Below are 5,761 nucleotides of genomic sequence, written 5' to 3'. Positions count from 1 at the left end.
GAATAACAGCAAGGGAAGGGGCCAGAAGGGGGGGGGTGGAAGAAGTGTAGAAGGAAGGGATTAAAAGGCAGGGGAAGAGGAAGGGGGAGATGAATGGGGGTTGGGGAGAAGGGGAAAGAGTGGGAGATTTAAAGGAAGGGAACGGTGGAAGGAGAGGGGAGGAAAGAGGGTGGAGGGGGAATGGAAGGAGGCTAGAAGAGGAGGGAAGGGGAAAAGTAGGGGAAAGGGGTGGGGAAGGAAGAGGAAATTTGGGGAAAGGGGTGGGAAAGGGAGGGGAAATTTGGGGAAAGGGGTGGGAAAGGGAGGGGAAAGGCAGGGAATAAGGAAAATGAGGAAGAGGAGCTGGGTGGACGGGGGGAAGAAGAGGGGAAGGGGGGAAAGTGAGGAGAGTGGAGAGAGACAGGGAAGAAGGAGGAAGAGAGGAAAAGAATGAGGTACAGTGAGAAGAGAGAGAGAGAGAAAGAAATGAAAAGGAAGGGATAGGGGGGAGAATGGGGAGGAGGGAGTGAAAGGGAGTGGGTGGAATATGAGGATTGAGGGGATATAAGGGGGAAAGGAGAATGGAGGTGAGGAAAGAAAAGGAGGACAAGTGGGGTGAATATAAAGACTGGAGGATATATGAAACTAGATGGTGTACTGGAGATAGAGATAGATAGATAGATAGATAGATAGATAGAGAGAGAGAGAGAGAGCAGTAGAAGAGGCAGAGAAGGACACTTGGTAATAAAGCGAGATGGCACACTGACCTCACCCTGCACAACTCCAGTCCCAAATCGTTCTGACAGCAGAGCCTCATCTCAGAAAGATTGAACAAAGGCATAAAATCAACAATAACAGAACTAGCTGTTCCATGCAAACACACAAAAAATAGATAGATACATTACTGTCACACCTCGCCCTACACCTTGAAGAAGTTTTAAAAAAGGAGGAAATACAACGCGAGGATGCCAACCAGCGCAGTACCTCTTCTCTAGGCCAGCGCGTTCAGATTTCGTTCGCCCGGTCTCGGTACAGACTCGACTTCGCGGAGTGCAGTATCTCGCCGAGTAGTGTCGTGTACAGTGTTACGCTATTGTGCGGCTGTCGTGGACTTGTGTTCGAATCAATTGTGCAGTTTACTCGTATCCTGTACGGGATAGTGTTGTTTTTTTTCTATCGTAGAAACAGCAGGGAAGGTTTTGGCTTCGTGTTTCGGAGCTTAGTTTCGTTCTGGTGAACGGTATGTATATTTTTTTGTTGTAATTTTTTTTCTTATGTTTTGTGAGTTTGGTATTCTGGGATTGGAGCCGTATGGTTGGAATGAGATACGACTTTATGCTGTGTGGATGCTATGTTGGTAAGTTATAAGGTTGAATATAATTTTTGTGTAACATGTAAAGTTATTACCAGTTAAATTCAGGTTTAAACGTTGTAAATACAATAAACTAAGTCTGCCATGGTATTTCCTTTAGAAATGATCATACTGATACAAAGCCAATAATCAAATACAACCATTTTAGACATATCCACAATTCAGACCTTTAGAATTGTCAATACAATAATCTCTTTACCTTAGCCCCGTGATATTCGATCGAGTATGTATCAAGAATTCTTTATCACTGATATCAACCCTTATTCTCAACACAAGTGCTTTTGAGTGTGGTGTCCTTCAAGTGTAATAGGACATAATCCTAAGGCTACATATCTCCAGGAGGTTTATACGAGTATTAGACAGGAGAGTATGTTTGGTTTAATATCGAAATTGTGTTTAACGGTTTTGAGTTCGATAGAGGAAGCGGGAAGGCAAATGAAGTTGGAGAAAGAGAGAGAGGGAGAAGGTAGAGGAAGAGAGAGACAGAGAAATATAGGAAGAGAGAGACAGAGTGAAGATAGAGGAAGAGAGAGACAGAGTGAAGATAGAGGAAGAGAGAGACAGAGTGAAGATAGAGGAAGAGAGAGACAGAGTGAAGATAGGGGAAGATAGAGAAAGAGAGAAAATAGAGGAAGATAGAGACAGAGAGAAAATAGAGGAAGAGAGAGACAGAGAGAAAATAGAGGAAGAGAGAGACAGAGAGAAAATAGAGGAAGAGAGAGACTGAGAGAAAATAGAGGAAGAGAGAGACTGAGAGAAAATAGAGGAAGAGAGAGACAGAGAGAAAATAGAGGAAGAGAGAGACAGAGAGAGAGAGAGAGGGAGGACAGGACAGGACAAGGCAGGGCAGAGAGAGGGAGGGGGAGAAGGGCAGAAAAGGGGAGGGAGGGAGAGAAGGGCAGAAAAGGGAGGGAGGGAGAGAAGGGGATGGGAGCAGAGAGAGAGGGAGAAGGATGTAGAGAGGGAGAGAGAGGTTCAAAGAGGTAGAGAGAGATTCAGAGAGATAAGGAGACCAGGGTACAGCGAACAGAAAGACAGATACAGAGAGGGGGAAAGAGAGAAAGGGAGACGGAAGAGTGTTTAAGTGAAAGAAAAAGGAAGAGGAAAAGGGAGTCAGAAAGTGTTAAAGATTAATGAAGGTAATTTGGACAGAACTTAATGACATAAAAGTAAAAGGCATAAATTATGATAATTTGAATTGAACTTTAATGACAATTACCAAACAAAACACAAAAAAAATTACCGAAAAAAGTGATGGTAATATATTCAAGCATAATTACGGTTTCAAGCTTTTTATTCACGTCTCCGGCTCATGCAACGCCAAAGTGAACAATGGTAAGCTTTGGGAAGGAGTGAGGCTTGATCGGGTTGCTAAGTGTAAATTTATGCTTCCTGGAAATCGCTACTTAAATAATGCATCTGTGTACATAGCGCTTATCCCTATACATGTACTACTGTTATGTAAATAATAGGCAATTTTGTGTGTGTGTGAGTATTCTTGCGCATATCAGCATCTGAGCACTTACATGTGTGCGTGTCTGTGATCGTTTGCATGTGTGCGTGTGAGAGTAAATGTGTGTGCCAGACAACGTGACACGGTCTGGGAATTAACATCTCTGGTTTGATAGCAAAGTCACACAATTACATTCTCTCTCTCTCGCCTTCTCTTTCTTTCCTTCTCTCCCTCTCTCTTACTCTCTTTTTACTCCCACTCTCTTAAGCTTTGAGTATTGTAAAACTATCCAAAATAAGCTTTATAATCAAAGATCTCTATGTCTCCCTTCTTTTTCTCACTGTTCCCCCAGCGGACGGAAATCGTATTTGTGTTTCGTTTCACCCAGTTTTTCTCCCTCTTCCTCCTTCTCTAAGATATGCGAACAACTATGTCCCACCGCATGGCATTGGTGGGGGAAGTGCCCAAGGGAGGGGTGGGGGTGATGGAGAATTATTGCACCATTGCGTTTCCTTTTGAGGTCGGGAAAGGTTGGGGGTTGCATGGGGAGGCAGGATTAGGGGGGCGGGGGAGTCGGGTAGATGAGAGGGCCAAGGAAATGCCCCTGGTATGAACTGAGCCATTCACCGCCACCATACTGTAAACAAACACTAGGATGACTCGTTTCTTGTCCTGGGAGACGGGGGTCCCTTTCATATTGAACTGGCACGTCTAGCCCCCGAGCTTCGAGAGGAACACAAGGAACTCATTAAGAATATTACACAAGCGTGAACTGTAATGCAGACACCCTGCGAAGAGGGAAGTATGATACTTGTTGAAACCCCCTTTTGAATTTATATCCTCGAGAAGGGTTGGAATGTTATGGATGGGTGGATTTTTTATAAAGGGGGTCAATAAGGAAGGAAACCTCTACCAGTTAATTTTTTATTTTATTTTTTTCTGTATGATTGGCCATTTTCTTATAGTCTGACCATAAAATCTTTCCTTGATTTTTTTTCCCAAAGGACATTTTTTTTTATATAAAATAATTTCCTCGAATCATGTCACAGTTGGTTAGTGCTCTCCGTTTCTGACTATTTCCTGTTTCTCTGTCTGTCTACCTCCCACCCCCCTCTCTCTCATCCTCACACCCACATCCACATTCATCCATTCATCCACCCACACTCACCTATTCTTCTTTTCCTTCATTTCACGACATCTCTTTCTTCCCTATCTCCTCGCCTTTTCTTCCTTCCTCCAGCACCTGCAGAGACCGCTCGTCCCTCTGTGCCATTTCCTTCCATGTCTTAGTCTCAGTCTCAAGTATTTGTATCATATTGCTTCGATGTTTTTAATAGCTAATTTACGATCCCAGCTGCAGCGCAGACCCAACCCACGGGCGCATTGCCGCATACTTTTGTAATACCGGCAGTAGATTGTCACGTTGGTACAAGGAACGGGAATGGCATATACGCCCTTACGCATACACGTGTGGACACATTCACATTTTCAAGCACACGTGTGAACACACACATACACGAACATGAACATACACGCACATGAACACACACGCACACGCACACGCACACGCACACGCACACGCACACGCACACACACACACACACAAATGCACGCACACACACGCACACAAATGCACGCACACACACGCGCACACACACGCACACACACACACACACACACACACACACACACACACACACACACACACACACACACACACAAGCACAACACACTGCTATGACTATAGACGCGCCTCTCTGACCATAGCTGTAAAATGGTCATAAATCTCTGTAGTAAGTAACGTAGCTTCCCGCTCGCCCGCCCGTAACGGTATCGTCATAGCGGACCGGACACTCAGTCTTTCGCTGTGACGGCGGGTCTGTGACGCGAATAACAGTGTGATGTGGTTTGACAAAAAAAAAAAAAAAAAAAAAAAAAAAAAAAAAAAAAAAAAAAAAAAAGGTGAAATAAAAAAGTGTTTGTAAAAGAGACAGAGAGAGAGAGGAAAACAGGAAGAAAGGGGTGATGTCTGTTGAAATAAACAGGCGGTGAATATCGATTCTTTGTGTATAACGGTAGTGGTTTATTGAAAGCGATTCGTTATTTTTTTACCGCTGCCTTATTTCCCGGTTATTATCGTGTGTAATGAAACAGAACTAAATTAACATGGATACAAAACAAAACAAATGATTTACGACAACTCCGTGACTTTTAGCACAAACATCTCTGTTATTAAGTGTTTGCTTAGGGCGATCTTCATCTACACCGTAGCCTTATTACGCCATTATCACCATGCGTATAATGAAACCGAATTAAATTAAAACCGACGAGAACAAACAAACAACAGATTTACGACAACCTGGTGATGTAACTCAAGCATCTCACTGTAATTACAACTGCGTCACACTGGCGTTCCAAAACTAATTAACTCTACTTAACGCATCTCTACGACACTCGTATATGTTGGGTGAGGCGTCACGCTTGCGTCTTGGCTGAGTATTATTCCATGTTATCTCGCACTCTATCTCGTGTCTGTCTGTCTCCCCCTCCCCCATCTCTCTCACGCACGTACGCACGCGCACACACACACACGCACGCACGCACGCACGCGCACACACACACACACACACACACACACACACACACACACACACACACACACACACACACACACAACACACACACACACACACACACACACACACACACTGTGCGTGTCTCAGTCAATCCACCTGCCTGTCTGCTCTTCCATCTCCCTCCCTCCCTCCATCTCCCTCTCCCTCCCTCCATCTCCCTCTCCCTCCCTCCATCTCCCTCTCACTCCCTCCATCTCACTCTCACCCCCTCCCCCCTTAGTCAAATGCACTGGTATTATTTTTACACCCAAGAGGAATTTGAACACCACCCAATACCCCTCCGGCTTAAGAGAGGTCAGGTCAGGTCACAGGTCACCGGGG

The 5,761-nt window shown here is 44.7% G+C and overlaps 1 protein-coding gene across 1 annotated transcript in view; it reads left to right on the top strand.

Annotated features, from left to right (window-relative positions):
• The first annotated feature begins 1,009 nt into the window (after positions 1-1,009).
• Positions 1,010-5,761, top strand: part of LOC119583445 (nascent polypeptide-associated complex subunit alpha, muscle-specific form-like) — a 51,241-nt gene continuing 46,489 nt past the window's right edge. Inside the window, 1 exon segment of the mRNA XM_037931934.1 lies at positions 1,010-1,219. The gene's annotated coding sequence lies outside the window, so the exon portion shown is untranslated.

The sequence above is a fragment of the Penaeus monodon genome, chromosome 2 (genome assembly GCF_015228065.2).
Source record: "Penaeus monodon isolate SGIC_2016 chromosome 2, NSTDA_Pmon_1, whole genome shotgun sequence".
Lineage (NCBI taxonomy): Eukaryota > Metazoa > Arthropoda > Malacostraca > Decapoda > Penaeidae > Penaeus > Penaeus monodon.
The sequence above is the reverse complement of the archived record's forward strand: the minus strand, read 5'-3'. Positions and strand labels throughout refer to the sequence as shown.